Raw genomic sequence first — 18,558 nt, 5'->3', positions numbered from 1 at the left:
GGCAGTCTGCCTACTCATCAGTACAGGTGCTGAGATGAATCTATCAATACCACATTATCATCTCCCAAAATCCTGGTTGCACAGGCTCCGAAGGTTGAGCAAATGCATTCTGGCAGGTTTGTCACAAAGGCCAGTTTTACCTTCTTCTCCCCACCTCTGCCTCTCAGTAGCCCTCACACTGATACACAGAAAAGGTAAGAGTGGGACAGAGAATCGCCAAAGAGAACACAGTGTGCTGAGGTAAAAAACCCAAAGAATTCCTCATCAATTGCTCAGGGGGTGGGGGCCAGGTTAGCCTTTCCCAAGGTCACAGGGGACTGCCAAGCGCCCTTCAGATTCCAGATATTACTGGCATTCCAACTCCAGTGCCACCCAACCTGATCAGCCTTCCCTGCCTTCTCAGAATCAGTCGGTCAGGCTAGTGGCAAGAAAGAAAGTCAAAGTTTCAGCAGCTGGAGACAGTAAAGTATACCTCATGCTGTCTGTATATGTCTACCTAGGAGAAGAGCTTCTCCTCTTCACTCCAGACTTTCCATTTCCAGATTTCCCATAAACGGATAGCATAGCATGTAATAGCATCACACAGCATGCCTCCTCTAGGCATAGAACAGTTTCAGTGTCAGTCAGCATGGGCTGGCTTGTGCTACTATAACAGCAAACACCTCCCAAGTCAGGTATATGCTAATGGACACGGGTTTCTTTTTTGAAGTCATGAAAATGTTTTAGAATCAGACAGTATAGCTAGAAGTACGCCCCCTTGAATGCACTAAAAAACAAGACATTTTTTTAAAAAACCCACTGAATTGTATGCTTTAAAAAGTATAGGCTCTATTTTAATAAGTCTATTAAAACTGCATCGTGTGTGTATGGGGGGAGAGAGAGAGAGAGAGAGAGAGAGAGAGAGAGAGAGAGAGAGAGAGAGAGAGAGAGAGAGTGAACTGGATCTTGAACTTGGGGCCTAGGCCCTGTTCTTTAGCTTTTTTATTCAAGGCTAGCACTCTACCACTCCACTTTCAATTTATTTTTTTTTTAATTGTGAGAATACCGTATAGAGGAGTTACAATTACATGAGCAAGATAACGAATACATTTCTTATCAAGCATTGTTGCTTCCTCTTTGTTTCCCCATTTTTTTGTTAAATAATTAGATATAGTCTCACAGCCAGGCACCAGTAGCTCAAGCCTATAATCCTACCTACTCAGGAGGCTGAGAACTGAGGATTAAGGTTTGAGGCCAGCCCCACAAGAAAAGTCCTTGAGACTCTTATCTCCAATGAATCACAGAAAAAGCCAGAAGTGGTACTGTGCTCAAATTGCAGAGTGCTAGCCTGAGCAAAAGGAGTTCAGAGACAGCACCCAGGCCCAGCATTCAAGCCCCAGAATAGGCACAAAACAAATAAAAGGGCTGGGGTCATGGCCTGAGTGGTAAAGCACTTGCCTATCACTTTGCATGAGGCCCGGGGCTCACTCTCCAGTATTATAAAAAAGAGTTAAGCCGGGCGCTGGTGGCTCACGCCTGTAATCCTAGCTACTCAGGAGGCTGAGATCTGAGGATCGAGGTTCAAAGCCAGCCCAGGCAGGAGAGACCGTGAGACTCCTATCTCCAATAAACCACCAGAAAACCGGAAGTGGCACTGTAGCTCAAGTGGTAGAGCGCTCGCCTTGAGCTGAAGAGCTAAGGGACAACGCCCAGGCCCAGAGTTCAAGCCCCACGACCGACAAAAAAAAAAAAAAAAAAAAAAAAAAGAGTTAAATGATAACAAAAAATGCAATGATTTTTAAATAAGATTTTTTTAAGTTAATCTGGTTAAGTTAACCATTGGTGCACAGCTACTCCTAGGTCTTCAGAAAAGTTGAGCTCAGAAAGGTTGGTCCATGCTGTTATGGTGGTTTTGCATGTACTTGGTCTCCAAGGGACTTTTGGATGCTGCATCCTGGAACAGTTAGTTGTAAGGCATTGCTGCAGGAGAGGGGAGTGTACCACCCATAAGAAGACAAAAGATGAGAATCCCCAGAGTCAGAATTTGGACATTCATTTACAGTCAGGAAGCCACAAAAATGCAAGACCATCCTCAACCCCACCCCCCTTGAATTCCTACTGCTGCCGTAAGATAGGCCATGTTATTAAAGAAAATACCCCACAGGAACCTAAACCAAACAACTCCAGGCAACATGAGTTCAGGGAACCTTTGGCTCTATCTCCAAGGCAATTGAAAAGAGCTCAAAACAGATTAAAATATGAGATGAATTCTGAAGCCTGGGAATGAGATAAAATGAACCCTGTGACTGAGGAGCCAGTATGATTATTTCATTATTTGGTTAGAAAGTTAAAATGTGCAGGAAATGTCAGCTGCTTTGCTGGGATGGAGGGTGGCAAGGGACAGCATGGCCGATGGGGGCATGTTCTTTTCTTATTAAAATCCAGCTTCACCCCTGACTTGGTTTTAATCAGACAAGCCTTGTTGGTAGGGCAACCTGCTCTCCTGCCCGCCTACGCAGGAGCTTTTTGTCACACATTGCACCCTCCATCACACCCCATACAAAGCACAGCTGTCCTTTAAAAGGCCCCAAGGGGAAAGATGTGCCTCCCAATGGCCCCTCAGGATACTGAGAATGGCTTAGTCCCAACCAATCAGGAGAAAGCCAAGCCATTAGCAGCAACTCCTGTATTCCTGCATCCCTCCCTTCTTTCCTACCTGGTCATTCTTCTCCTTGCAGGGCAATTCCACTCTGACCTTCTGTGCTTTGCTCCCCAACCCCATCTATCTTTTTATTCAGATTTTTGTTTGTTTGTTTGTTTGGTTGGTTGGTTGGTTTAGGGTTTTGTTTTTGTTTTGGTGCTGGTACTGGAGTTTGAACTCAGGGCCTGGATGCTGTCCCTTAACTTTTTCATTCAAGGCTGATGCTCTTCCACTTGAGCTATATTTCTACTTTTGGCCTTTGCTGTTTAACTGGAGAGTCTCACAGACTTTCCTTCTGGGATGGCTTTGAACCTGGGATCTCAGCCTCCTCAGTGGTTAGGATTGTGGATCTGAGCCATCAACACCCAGCTCAATTATTTATTAAGAGATTCTATAGAACTCAGGGGATGCCCAAGACCCAAAGACTGCAAGGTCAAGTTGCACCCACCAAAAGCAGATAGGCTAAAAAGACACTGGCCTGCCTGCAGGAAATGAGCAAGTAGGGGAAAGGAACTTGCAGTGGAGGCACAAGCTGGGAAACTGAGGCAAGTCTTCCCAAATGTGGCAGCAGGTATCTGGTTATCTGGCAAGGAGCTCTGGTTATCCAGAGAAGAGTACCTGAGAGTCCAGATGAGAGCACAGAATTAGGAAGTGGCACTCTGACTCAAAGTGGTACAACACTAGCCTTGAGCTGAAGAGCTCAGGGGCAGAGCCCAGGCCCTGAGTTCAAGCCCTACAACAACAACAAAAAGAAAGTTTTCTTTCTGGAAGTGGCACTGTGGCTCAAGTGATAGAGCATGTGCCTTGAGCTGAAGAGCTCAAGGACAATGCCAGGTATAGAGTTCAAGCCCCACAACTGATGAGAGAGAGAGAGAGAGAGAGAGAGAGAGAGAGAGAGAGAGAGAGAGAGAGAGAGAGAGAGAGAGAGAGAGAGAGAGAGAGAGAGAGAGAGAGAGAGAGAGAGAGAGAGAGAGAGAGAGAGAGAACAGAATTAATCCAAGACTCATGTCAGAAAATGCCACCTACATCCAAGGGAAACTGAAGAGACATATTGACTGGCATGAAGAAGCCAAAAGTGAGGGAGAAAGCTAATGAGGAAGGCAGAGATTGCATAGAAAGGAGTGTTTGTATTTTAATTTTCTAAACAAGTATGACATTAAGTGGTTCAAACTCAAAAAATTAAAAGAATATATAGTGAAAAGTCAAAATAGAGGTGCAACTCAGTGGTCAGAGTACTTGTCTAGCATGCTCAAAGTGCTGGCTTCAATCCTCAGCAACATACACAAACACAAAATAAAAAATTCACTGTCCCATCCTTATCTCCTAGATATCCTACATCCTATCCCCAAAGATAATGACTGTGGCTGTGGCTGGTTTCTTCTGTATCCTTCTGTATATTTTACACACACACACACACACACACACACACACACACACACACACACACACAGGCAACTTGATATATATGGCTTCTACCTTTCCTGCACAAACAGAAGCACAACAAATACCAATAGCACAAACAGCATGTCCCGACATTTGCCATGGCTGGGCAGAGGCTTATCCAGGAGGTCTGGGGTGAGGCCTGAGGATATAAATTACCAAGAAGTTCCCAAGTGATGCAGATGCTACTTTGCTGTTGTTGCTGCTGTTGTGGGCTGGAGCGGCGGGGGGGGGGGGGGGGGGGCGGGGGGGGGGGAGGAAGAACCAAAGAGAAATACAAAATTCAGTGAGGAGACTCAACTGCAGAAGAAAAGGGGCCAGAGGAAAACTCAATAAACTGGAAGATAATAAAAATGACTGGATCTGAAAAACAGAGAGCAATAGACTAGGGGGAGGGGGGAATCTGTGGAAATCTACAGTTCTATAAGGATAGTTCTAACAACGTTGTCATTGGAGTTCTAGAAAGAGGGGAGCCAAGCTGAAAGGTGGCTCAACAGCTGAAAACTTCCAAATTTTGGATAAAGGACATAAATCTACAGATTGAAGAAGCTGAGTAAACCAAAGAAAAGTCTATGCCAAGACAAATCATAGTCATACTTCTGAAAATTAAAGGCAAAGTAATCCTGAACATGAGCAAAAAGAAGTAATGACTACCTACAGTGGGAGAATGGCTAGAAATACAAAAGTTATCTCATTAGTAACTATGGGGGAGAAAAGGAAATGACATATTTTTCAACTGCAAAATAGGCTGGCACATGGCTCAAATAGAAGATTGCCTAAGTAGCAAATGTGAAGCCTTGAGTTCAAATCCCAGTGCTACATTATTTTAGGAGACAGGGAATAATTATCATTCCAGAATCCCATATCTATAGAAAACAATTTAGAAACAAAGGGGAAACTGAACTATTCTGAGATAAAGGAAATGTAGTCAAATCTGTCACCAATAAACCAAAGGACTAACGAAGTTCTTTGTTAAACCAAAAGAAATGATAAATTTTTTGGAATGAAAAGGGTAAGTATAATACACTTGTTTCTCCTCTTGAGTTGGGCAGTTGAAGCAAAAATTATAATGCTTTCTGTTATGGTTTAAATGCATGTAGGAGAAATATTTAAAACAAGTACATTATAAGCAGGAAAGGATAAAAAGAGACATAAAGAAAGGTAAGGTTCCTACATTTCACTCAAGTTGGTAAAATAAGGACATGAGTAAAGTGGAAAAAACTATGTCTATGTAATGTGGTAGTGTGGAGGCCAGTAAAAATGCAAAAAAACTAAATAAATTACACATAAATTAAAGTAGAAAACTGCCAAGTAATAAATAATATGCCAGGAAAAAAGTAAAAGTGAAAGGCATACTAAAAAAGAAAAAATGAAATTGCATACCTAAGCCTTAATGTATCAATATTACATTAAATGTAAATTACATAGAGACAAATTAAAAAGCATGACTCTCTTATGCTGACTATAAGGAATTCACCTTAAATATAATGATATGGGCAGATTGAAAGTTAGAAGAGAAAATAAAACAACATGTCATGTAAACTGTGATGAAAGAATGTAGGGTTAATTACATGAATATGAGATAAAGTCATTCTCAAAATAAAGAGAATTACCAGAGACAGAGTGGGACATTAGTAATAATAAAATGTTCAACTCACCAAGAAGATATAGCAATCCTAAAGGTGCATGCACCAAACAACAAAGCAACAAATCATGTGAAGCAAAACAGGTGGAAGGAAAGGAGAAATAGACAAACCCATAATTATACTTTCAGACACCAACACACCTGTTTCAACAACTAATAAAACCACCAGAAAAACAGCAAGAACCCAAGATAATGGAATATCAATCAACAGAATCTAATCAACATTGATAAACATTCACCCCAAGAGCAGAAGATAAACTATCCTTAAGTGCACAAAGAACACATACTAAGATAACTCTGTCCTGGCCATAAAACAAAAATCAATACATGAGAAGACATGAAATCATTCAGAGAGTGTTTTCTGGCCTCTGTAGAATGAAACCAACTAGCAATCAGTAACAGTAAGTTAACAGAAAAAGCTCCAAACACATGGAAATGAATCAACAAACCAAATGACCCCAAGGCCAAAGAAGAAACTAGATGTCCTTCAACAGCTGAATGGCTAAACTAACTCTGGTACATCTACACCATGAAATAATAACTCAGGAATAAACTTAAACAAACTGTTAATACATGTTTTAACCTGTATGCATCTTTAGGAAATTACATATTATTTTATTTATGTGACTTCCTTGAAATGACAAGAGTATAGACCTAAAGAACAAAATAATGACTTCTGAGGTATAAGCAGAGATGAAGGCAGGTAAAAGAAGATACGGTTATAAATAGGTAGCCAGAGGAAACCTTGCAGTAACAGGAATATTCTGTACGCTTTACTATATCAGTGTCTACGCAGAGGTTCCTCATTTATGATGTCTCAGCCTAGCAACTTTTCAATTGCACGATGATGCCAAAGTGATGTGCATTTGGTAGCAATGAACCTCTAAATTTTGAGTTTTGATCCTGAGGTGGCCATATGCAATACAATACTTTGACATCTTGGACAACCAAGGAGCAAGCCATAGCTCTCAGAAGGCCATAGCATTGCAAAGGTAAACATGGATTATTCACTGTATGATGGATTATCATACAAGATGTTCTGTACATTAAACATTAAACACATCTTCACTTTGCAGTATCTTTAACTTATAATGGGTTTACCAACTCCAGTGTCAGTTTATGTCCTGACTAAGATCTTATACTGCAATTTTACAAGATAAGAAGAAATTATTTTTATTTATTTATTTTTTTGGGGGGTCCAGTCGTGGGGCCTGAACTGTGGACCTGGGTGCTGTCCCTCAGCTCTTCAGCTCAAGGCTAGCACTCTACCACTTGAGCCACAGTGCCACTTCCGGCTTTTTTTTTCCTGCTTATGTGGTGCTGAGGAATCAAACCCAGGGCCTCATGCATGCAAGGCAAGCGCTCTACCATTGAGCTACCTTCCCAGCCCAAGATAAGAAGAAATTATGTTAAGGACACATAAGATCCCTTTGCATTAATATGTTTCACAACTGCCTGCAAATTTCTGGTTTTCTCAAATGAAAAGCTTAATTTTTAAAAAATACAGACATATACTCTTTACCTGACTTATGTAACTGTAACCCCTCTGTACATCTCCTTTATAATAACATTTATAAAAAGCATAGAATCAAAGGATCAGTGAACACACACATACACACATACACACACACATACACACACATACACACACACACACACACACACACACACACACACACACACACACACACACACACTATTCTGCGAATATCTTCAGTTTGAGGGCTGATTTTTTTTTTGCCTGATGTGATTTTTCTGCCTCTCTCAAGAGAGGCCTCAGCCAGTCCTGTGAAGCCAGAGAAAACACCTCTGGGACTTCCCTTTGGCCCTTTGAGGCTTTTCCTCAGCTTGCTTCAGGAACAAGAACTGAATTTGTAATAGAACAGAACCTGCTAGGAAGAAAAAAGCAGGCATGTGGCAGGAAGTGATTCACACTGCATTTGAGGGAGCCAGTGAAACCCCTACAATTAACTGTAAAGGGGTAAATGTGTGGTATGTGGTTCATTCTGTGCAGGCTTTCCTGGGGAAGTGGTCTATGGCTTTCTCTCATCACTCCAAAAGACCATTTCCTGAAGAGGCAAGAGGAGAAAGCCCACACTTGACACCCACAAGCTATGATTTCTGCAACCCCCAGAAATGACTGTCCACTTTGCAGAAATCCCTCTAGGTGTTTCATTCCTAGCTGGGAAAATACAGTCCTAAAATCTGCCAGATGTTTAAGATACTCAGTTTCCATACCATAGAACTAGAAATGTCAGGGCTGGAGTGAGTTGGAAGGTTATCTCATTTAAAACTCCCATGCACACCCAACTCCTAACTTTCAGAAAAGGAAACTAAGACCGAGGTACCAAAGATTACTTTCCCAAGATCACTCAGTAAGTTAGCAGCAAAGCTGAATCCAGATTTTCATCTCCTGTCCATCAGCTTTGTGACAGATTATCCCTTAACTTGGCTTCAGCCTGTCATTGGGGAGAGCAAGTAGGGGACAGAGGCTGAATGGGAGGACTCCACCCCCATTGCACTACCAGTGGAAGGCCACAGTGGGAGCCCAGTCAGGCCCCAGATTCAAATGAGCTTAGACATGCAGAAACTAATGAGCAAAAGCCTCCTCTGAAAATGCCTGAAGTACTTCTGATGTGGCAGCTTTCATTACTCCTAAGAGATACAAATAGGTGGCAATGAGTGTTAGGAACATGAGAGAGATTTTATCACCTTGGAAAAGAAGACTGTTTCCTGGGATGTTTCCATTCCCAACTCCTTCTTTCTCTGGGTTCTTCATTTTCACCCATGGCTTCATCTACCAACTCACTCACTCCAAAATGTTAGCTGAGTGCCAAGAAGTCATGGCACCCACTTTGGTGGGCCTAAACTCTGAAAACTCCAATACTATCCACCATCTCAGCTCAGGCAGTCCTATGAGCTTGCATCCAGTTGCGTAGTGAACACATCAGCAGGCCCCCTCATTACCTTCCATTTCTCCCCCAGCTGCCTCCTTCACTACTATTGTTGTCCATCTTCCCTCCAAAATCCATGTGCTCACCTACCTGCAATCTGAAGAGGAACAGGAATTTGGGGACAGAAGGACTGTTCCCTTTGGGCAATTAGAAAGGCCTCTGCCTGACCTCTCTGCAGTCACACTTGAAGCCTTTAATTTATCCATTCATCACTCCAGTATGAACATCAAGATTGCATGACAGACAATAACATTGGCAGTGAGTCAGTACTGTCTAAATATGTATGCGCCTTTGGACACTTCCCTGCTTCCTTTGCATTTAAACTAGGGCCACGAGACTGGCCATGGCCAGTAAATGTAAGTGGAACTGTGTCACTTCCAGGCTGAGGTAGTTAAGAGTTGATGTGCCATTTCCATCTTTCTCTTCCCTCCCACTGTGATTTTGGAGGTCTCATCAGACTTCGTAGGAGTAAAATTACACCTTTATTGGAGTTAAGCCATTAAGATGCTAGGAGTTGCTTACTGGATAGTTAGCATTGATTGACTAATAAAAGTGTTCAAAGGTTCACTGTTGCCTTCAGGATATGACAAACCCAAACTCCTCAACATGAGCCTGTTCAAGGCTTTATAATCTGGCTCAACCCACATATCTGGCCTTGCTAAGCACTCCCTGTCAATAAACATAGTGCAGCCATGTCTGTAGGTTCCAGCCAGACTGGATACAATCCTACCTGAAAGACCCTCTCTTCCTGGGATGCCCTTGCCTCTTCCCATTCCTACCTTCTCCACATGCTCAGCAAAAGCTGTTCACTGTTTAATCCCCAGCACCAGCCTAGCTGATGACCTTCCTCCTGACCAGAGATGTCCCATCTACAACCACAGGCCCAGAGACTGACCTTGCTCAACTGCCTTTTTTTTTTTTCACTTTTCAGTGTTGGGTGATGAACTCAGTGCCTTGCACTTGCTAGGCAGGGGCTCTACCACTTGAACCACATTCCCAACTCTTTTCCCTGTCATTATGTCTTAAATAGGGTCTCCCTTTTACTTCTGGGCTGGCCTGGCCAAGATCATGATCCTCCTATTTACACTTCTTATGTAACTGGGATGACAAGTGCATTGTTATTGTAAAGGTGATGTACAGAGGGGTTATGGTTATATAAGTCAGGTAAAGAGCACATTTGTTTTTGAACAATGTCAGCTCTTCCCTCACTCCTAGGTTTTCCCTCCCATCCCCACCTCCAAGTTGTAAAGTTCACTTTCAACATAGTGTCTAGTGAATATCACTGCTATATTTGTTCATCCTTTAACCCCATTTCTGTGCCCAATTTGCCTTCCCAAAGACAGATAAACAAACAAGACAAAAGGAAAAGAAAACAAAAACAGCAACAAGGAAACAAAACTTCTTGTTTACATATCCTGGAGTTCATTTCAAAGATATTATTTTATATGATCAGATTCACAGAGGTATTGTGAATGGCCAGTTCTTATTGGGTGACATGGTGTCTTTTTGCCTGGGCTGGCTTAGAACAACAATTCTTTAGATCTCAGACTCCCAAGTAGCTAGGATTATAGGCATGAGCCACCAATCTCAGCAAGTCTTCTATTTTTACTCAGGACCAGCCTCAGACTATTACTCTCTCAAGTAGCTAGAATTATAGGTGTACTCAACTATGCCCAGACCTGAGGTTTGCAGTTTGACTTCTCTGTGCTACCTCTGACCTAGGAACACCATAGGAGCTGGGATAGTGGTTTCCTCTGTCTCCCCAGGACCTACCTTAACATATTTTTCCTGGGAGACTATCACAGGATGTTTAATGACCACACAAATGGGATCTACCCCAAAACCTTTCTGGAGAAGGTCACATCTCCTTGGAGAAGAGATGCAGTCAAGTTGCAGGGACTCTTTACAGAAGAAAGAGCCTGAGGTGAGGAATGAAACAATCTATCATCATAAGGGGCTTAGAGAGGCACAGACCAGGTGTGACCTGGCTCTGTCCTCATCAGCTTCATGTCCCTGGGCAAGGTAGACCTTCTCCATCATCTCTGGGGTCACTCCTAGAACCAAGAGCTGTGGCTCTGACAACTGGTAAGACTCTTGTCATTTTCCTTGCTCTTTGTTTGGTTCCTCTTTCCCAGTAGCCTCTGCTCTGAATTATTGGCTCCTTTCCACAGAGTGACTATCTGTTTAACCAAAAAATCTGATGACCACCAACCAAACATTACCCTTCTTGGCCATTCTACTTACAAAAGGAACCCTAAGAACTCCAGTGAAAGGGGTGCTGCTAGGCAGATTGCAGGCACAAGATAGATAGTGGGTGGACATCTGGTCTGTGGTGTGAGGCTCCTGGGAGACACACCCTCTGCACCCCCTCACCACCACAGATCACACAGTGCAGGCAAGGGCTGTTAGGACAGCTGGTTCTAACGGCAGACATAAAAGCGAGTTGGTATTGGTAGAACAGCCTGGGGGTGGGACTCAAGCTCCTCATTCCTCATTCCATGGTTTCTTTTATCTGGTATTTCTGGGCAAGACAATGAGCAGGCAGACTGGAAAGTTACAGGCCAGCTTTGCCAAGCCCTGCCAAAAATGCAACAGAACAGGCTAGAAGGAAGCGAGAAGGAGACTGGAGCCTCTTTAATTTCCTCTTCTCTTTCACTCTGTGTATACTCCCAGGCCCTCCCCACTTGTCATGTTTCTGCCCAGGGGCTCTAACTCCAAAGGCATATGGGAGCCCATGGTCAGCTCTCCTGCCTGGTATGCAGGCCCCATTTCGTGTGGCTCCAGCCCTTCCCAGAGTAACAAGGGCAGCAAATCACCCAGGAAAGCCCATTCCTAGGCCAAGATAGAAATTCAGGGGCAGAAAAGGACAGATAGATCTCTCCTTTCTCCCTCTGTACTTTTCAAAAGGAAGCAAAACTGAAAAGGTGGTGGGTGGCAAGGAACCTCCGAGTTCCCTGCTCCCCCAGTTGAAGGAATACTCCATGATTGCTCAGAATAACTTGCCTTTGTCCAGAAGTTTCTGGACATCAGTTGTCCATAGTCTGTACACATGATGCAATCAGAGGCAAGTAAGTACAAAAGAGGAAAAAAATCAGGATTGAAATCCTGTCTACCTTACCCCAGAGGAATTACTTAACCATGTTAAGCCTTTGCAAACCTGGTCTGTGCAGAACTGTGTGGTTAGAACTACATAAGGTAATGCTCCTGCTCCCAGAGGCCATGGATGGGAACTCCTTCCTAGATCTTGGCAAGCAAATGTCTTTTCAAATGGACAGACTAAGAATGAGAACATTAGTTTTTTGGTCCCAGTTCTGCTATGGCTAGTTTGATGTCTTAAAGCATATCTTGTGCCCTTTGCCCTTTTCTTTCTGTTTCCTTGTCTTCTGATGTGATGTTTCACAGCTACAGTGGGCATCAGGATCACTTGAGGGCTTGCAAACACAGATGCTTGGGCACACCCCATTCTCTCAGTCAGTGGGGCCTAGGTGGGCCTGGGAAAGTGCAGCCCAAATGAGTTCCAGGTGTTGCTGCTGCTGGCCACAGGAGCTTGGAGAAGTCCAGGCAGTCTGAGATTCTTTCCAGCTCTAATTGCTTAATGAATATTTTAAACCAATCCACATGAAGTTGTTACTGATACTTGTTTAATGTGTTCTTCTTGTGACTATTTGCATTTTAAATAGAATAATGTCCTAACCCAAAGACATCATCTACTTCTACGTTGGGCACAAAAAAGCCCCAGAGACTCGTCAGAGAAGACAATTGGAAGAGAAGGGTTTTCCATGCCTCTGCAGCCACCCAGCTCCAGTTGGGGTTACCTTCAGAAAACTCTGGCTTCCCATGTGAATCAGAAGCACTTGGCTAATTACTGTTTGGGGACATGGTATGTGAGACTCAAGAAAGGCCCTGGGTTGCTTAAAATCAGCCCAAGGCCAGGCCCCATTGCTGGAAGCAGGGCTGTCAGTCACCCTGTGACATGTCCCCCCAACCCCTATCACAGCCCATCACAGCTCTGTATAGCAGCTTCCTGCCAGGGTAGGTGGCAGAACCCAGGGCCTATACCCCCTGAGGCGGTCACCTTGCAGTGTCTCTGCAGTTGGGGTGCATAGCCCCTCTTTGCTTTGCTCTCTGCTTTTATGTCATGCTAAGACCTGTCTAGCCAGGTGACCAGGCTTTCTAAATGCTGCTGTCATTCTGCTAATGCTTTAGGCTTTGCCTCAGGGAAGAAAGCTGACCTGCTCATCAATTATAGCATAATGACACCCTTCTCTGCAGCCTCTCACCAGACACCCACCCAACAGGGCACTTCTGCCTTTAGTACACAGAAACATGAAGGGGACAGACATCATTATGTAGAGACACCTTCCATCCTCTACCTGGTCTCTCCTCCCTGGTTTCCATATTCCTAAATGCAAACTCAAACACATGAATAAAGTCTTTGGGGGCTGCAATAGGTCTGAGATCAAGCCCTCAGGGACCCATACTGTGTCCCCACCTAGCCTGCATGTAGGTCTTAGATCAAGGGGGGGGGACTGCTTTCAGCAAGCCTATTCCACCAGACCATCCCACAGCTAATGGTTTTGTTGTTCATTTGTGCTGCAAATATTTACTAAGAGTATACATGAGTCTGGGCACTGGGTCAGGTGCTAGAGAGCTGAGGATTAACAAAAGAACTTTTTATCATTATCTTCAAATAGTTGTACAAAAGAGTTTCAGTTCAACATATCAATTTATAAGTACAATGTGTCTTGATCAATATCACCCCTTACATCATTCTCTCCATCTCTCCCATCCAGAGCAGTATAAAACTTAATGACTGAAAATACTTTCTGTCAGCCACCAGTGACTCATGCCTATCATCCTGGCTACACAGGAGACTAAGATGGGAGGATCCTGATTCCAGGCCAGCCAGTCAAAAAGCAAGACCCTATCTCAAAAATAACTAGAACAAAAAGGACTGTAGTATCATTTTAAATTCATAGTTAGTTTAATATGGCTGTAGATGGTTATGTACAGAAATAGTTGCAAGATTGTGTATATACAAGGCTTAGCACACACATGTACATACCTCTGCTTTAAAAACTGAAAGTATCTAGAAGCAATGACATCCTAGTAGAAATAAGTACAACTAGTACCTAGATCTTTGCTTTTGACATCAGTTTAAGAACTTCTTGGAGAAATGGCTGATTCTACGACTGAGAAAATATATGAAGCTCGAATATCTGATAGTATCAGGGAAAAAAATCCTTTCATATCCCCCATACTAACAATGATAGTATGTCAAGGGAATACAGGAGCCAAGTAAAAGATTACCTGTGGCCAAAGCTGGGATGACTTAAGCATCCAGGTAAATAAAACAACACTGAATTATAATCCAAAGAATAAAATGAATATTCACAAGTATATAATAAATACTAACTGAATGAATGAAACAAATGAGGAGCACAGGCAAAACTTCCTATGCAAAAGCATTCTAAATAATTTATGCAAATACTCCATCCTTCTGTGTGAGCTATACATTGTGACTCTCCTTCAAAAGAAAGCGGTGAAAAGGAAAGAAAAATAAGAGTCACTTTAAAGTGGAGAAACATGACAAACACGATCTCCAGCCAAGTGATCAAGGAAAAGTGTACAATGACAAGTCACAATGACAGAAGGTAACCTTGACATGAACTGATGATCATGGCTCTTTACCTCTGTGATCTTCTTCCTCAAACACATTATCCCAGTCTAGTCATGAGAAAAACATCAGCTATATCCCCATTGAAGGACATCCTACAAAATACATAACTAGTGCCCAATGCTCCTCAAAACTGCCATCATCAGCAAAAACAAGGGAAGGCTGAGAAACAGTCTCAACCAAAGGGAGTCTGGGGAAACATGACTTCTAAGTGTAGTGTGGTATTATGGATGGAATTCTGAAATGGGAAAGAACATTAGGGAAAACAAGGAAATCTGAATAGTGAGTAAAACCTAATTGATGATTATATGCCAGTGTTGGCTCATTTGTTGTGGAAGTGTACCTTGCTAATATCCTATGGTAAGATTAGGGGCAACTGGATGTAGAGTATATACAAACTCCCTGAGCAGTTGAACAAGTTTACATTCCGACCAAGAGTGTAGTAGGGTTCCCTTTTGACCACATCCCTACCAGCATTTGTTTTTGTTAGCTTTCTTGATAATGGCCATTCTAACTGGGGTAAGGTGGAATCTCAATGTTGTTTTGATTTGCATTTCTTTTATGGGTAGAGATGCTGAACATTTCATCATGTGTCAGTTGGCCACTCTTAGTTCTTCTGAGAAGTTTCTCTTTAAGTCTTTAGCCCACTTATTAATTGGGTTGTTATCTCTTTGAGAGTTTATTTTTGGGGGTTTAATTTTTTGAGCTCTAAGTATATTTTAAATATGAGGCCTTATCTGGCTCATAGTGGGTAAAAATCATCTCCCATTAAAAATCATCTCCCATTCTGTGGGCTTTCTATTTATCTTGTTAGCTATGTCCTTTGCCATGCAGAAACTCTTCAGTTTGATAAAAATCCCATTTGTAAACTTGTTCAACTGCTCTGGAAAGCAGTATGAAAGGCCCTCAAAAGGCTAAATATAGAGTTTCCCTATGACCCAGCAATTCCACTCCCAGGCATTTATCCAGTAGTACACAAACAAGGCTATACTAAAGCTACCAGCACAACTATAATCATTGCAGCATTGTTTACCATAGCTAAGATATAGAATCAACCCAAATCCCCCTCAGTGGATGGATGGATCAAGAAAATGTAATATATATAGATATATATAGATATATAGATATAGATATATATATGCTCATCCATCAGAAATAATGATATTGTACCATTCATAAGGAAATGAAAAGACTTGGAAAAATTATATTAAGCAAAGTAAGCCAGACCCAAAGAAACATAGGTTGCATGGTTTCCCTCATTTGTGATAACTAGAATGAGCCTATAAATTTACAAGTAAACACACTAGATGGTAAAAGAAAAAAATTATACTGGGATGTAATCAATTATACAAGTCTCTAGGCATTCACATAGAGTGAGACCAAAGGAAAGGATTCTTAGGAGAGGATCACATAGGCACAACAGCTATGTGCATCTGACCATGTAAAATAATGTTCATTGAAATGAAGTCCAGGAAGTGGAAACAACAGGGTTTTTTCCTTTGTTGCTGTTTCCATGTTCTCTTATTTTTATTTTATTTTCTGTTATTTTATTTTATTTTATTTGTCTTTGGGAGGGTAAGGGTGGAGGACACAGAAATGGAGGGAAAAAGGGTGAACAAATGCAGCAGTATTACTCACTAGATAATATGTTGAGAATGAACTATACAACTTGTGGGTGGAGATAGAAGGAAAACTGGGAGAGATCAAGAGAAAAAGTGACAGTTCAAAAAGTTCAAAAAGAAATGTACTCTTTATCTGACTAATATAATGGTACAGAGGGGTCTCTGTACATCACCTTTATAATAACAATAAATAAATGAAGAAAGAACTCCCTAAACAATCTTTACATTAGCTCTGCAAATGTATAGCTGTTCTAAAATAATTGTTCATTTAAAGAACATCCAGAAAGAAAAACAAAAGATCATGTGCACATATAGATGATCTATATGGGTATTTTAGGCTTCTCTACAAAAAAAGAGAAATCTGAACAAAAAGGGAGAAAGCCTTTAAAATTATGAAGGAAAATGATCTCCAAACAAGTGTTCTCTATCCATCCAAAGTATCAATTAAAGGTGACAGTAAAATAAAGATATGTGCAGACATTCAAAGTTCTAAATGTGTTATATCCATGCTCCCTTTTTAGGATATGTTTCAACAATATAGAGGTCTAATGAAACAAGAGAAAGCCAAGGGATATAGGAAATAGAAGATTCCCCACAGGAAGAGAGTCAAATAATCCCAAGGATGATGTACAAGATGACTCCAAGATGATAGCTATGGACTATGGTAGAGATCTATTGGTCCAGACTGGAACATATCAGAGACACAGAAAGATTTGTCTAAGAAATTTGAACATTTTGAGGAGAGATTCAGAGAGTTGATAGAGATTTGGGGACTGGATTAATAATAAACATATAGAACTATAAACATAAAAATAATGCAATAATAAACTCTGGGTAAAACAAAGAGTGATTCATGAAAGAAACAGCATCATAGAGCTAATTGGCTGTTCACCTGAGGAGTGTGAACATACCATAACACTCAATATTTATCCCACCAAAATTATAGCTTAAAGTGTTAGGACACGGAGAGTAATATGTTGGTCAGCTTTTGCTATGAAATACTACTGTAACAAAAGAAATCTCAATGGCTTACAAAAATTAGAGCTACTTCCCAATCATGTAATTATCACAGCTGTGGGCCAGCTGTGGCTGCACTGCATGTCTTGTTCATTCTAAGATCTAGGTGAAAGGATCAGCCTCACTGCAAGGCATCTCCAATTTCTGGCAGAGGAAAAGAGCAATCCAACTAGACTATACAATAGCTCTTAAGCTTCTGATCAGAAGTGGCAGGCATCATTCCCACTCACATTCCATTAACCAAACTAATCCCATAAACACATGTACTATCAATTATATTATCCTTCCCACAGGAATGTAGGCCACATGACAATGGAAACAGGTGTATTATGCATTCACAGGAAGCCAGTGAACCAATGGGAACAATAACATAGTTGATGAATGTGAGTAGATGCAATGAAAGAGTTAAATTGTCACCTTCCGTGAGTGGGGAAAACAACAGATAATGCCTAAAACTGAACACTTTAAAAGTAGCTCCTTAACATTATTTAGGGATAAAAGTAAAATTTAAAAAATTAATCCAGGAACAAGAATTGAAAAATCTCATCTCAGTGGAAGAGGAGAAGGAGCAGGGAAGGAGAGGATTATTTTTATGTGGTAAGTTTTGTAAAACTATTTGCTAAATGTTACTAAATGATGACAAATAGCAATAGGACCAAGCAGCTCTTAGTCACCTAACTCTCCTGTGCCATGGATATTCTCCACTCTGATTTTGAGAGTAAGCAAGTATATAAATCTCCTCAACACAAAGCAAATGACAGCTCTAGTATAATCACACCCCTTCAAAATCCACAGCCTAGTGTCACACATTCACTAATGACACCCCTTCCTACATAAGAGAAACCTGAGTGTTCTTTACTTTACTTTCCATATAATCCAAACCACAAGACATGAAGAATGCAGAAACCTTAAACTATATTAATGCACACAAGCAACTTCAGAAGCACCGATGCTGATGCTATACAGGAGATTGTTTTCACAAAACAGCAAATACTCCAGCCAACATTGATCTTCACCTGTGCACAAACTAGGTTAGAAGGGCTTCTAGACTACAATCCCTTGGAAGAGCAGAGTTGGGAAGTAAAAGTTTACCTAAATGATAGAGCAGGCGTAGCAGATCAAGGCCATCCTTCTTTCCTCCCTCTGTACTAACAAGGTGCATTCTGCACCTCAGACAATATGAATGTGGAGCTTCCTCATTCGATGGTACAACAGGAGCTGCACTTCAGCCCTCTACTTCCTTCATGCCTTACCCAGGCCGAGAGCTTTCATCCTCAGGCATTGCACCACAAATAGTTTCCATCACCTAAGCAATCATAATCTCCAAAGAGCCAGAGTCCAACGGTCAGTTAGCCAACCCTCCCTTCACCAGGCAACTGGCTCAGCTCAGCATAGAATCCCTTTCCTTCAAAACCCTTATAGAATCCCCCCAAACCAATACTTTTGTAGAAAATTAATTCAATTACCCTCTTTTTCAAACTGATGGGACTTAAGTGAATACATTTCATTGCAGTTCCTGTGAT

At 41.7% G+C, this 18,558-nt stretch overlaps 1 protein-coding gene across 4 annotated transcripts in view; it reads right to left on the bottom strand.

Annotated features, from left to right (window-relative positions):
- The window catches only part of Zbtb7c (zinc finger and BTB domain containing 7C), a 283,578-nt gene that overhangs the window by 238,552 nt on the left and 26,468 nt on the right, over positions 1-18,558 (bottom strand). The window contains exon 1 of one of the 4 annotated variants that reach the window (XM_070029191.1): positions 8,810-8,842. The exons of the other annotated variants lie outside the window; for them this stretch is intronic. The gene's annotated coding sequence lies outside the window, so the exon portion shown is untranslated. Of the gene's footprint in view, positions 1-8,809; positions 8,843-18,558 lie in introns of those variants that run through there. 4 annotated transcript variants of the gene reach the window in all.

Source organism: Dipodomys merriami, unplaced genomic scaffold (genome assembly GCF_024711535.1).
Source record: "Dipodomys merriami isolate MVZ:Mamm:240054 unplaced genomic scaffold, mDipMer1.0.p SCAF_2, whole genome shotgun sequence".
Classification (NCBI taxonomy): Eukaryota; Metazoa; Chordata; class Mammalia; order Rodentia; family Heteromyidae; genus Dipodomys; species Dipodomys merriami.
Note: the sequence above shows the minus strand (reverse complement) of the source record. Positions and strands in the feature narration are given on the sequence as shown.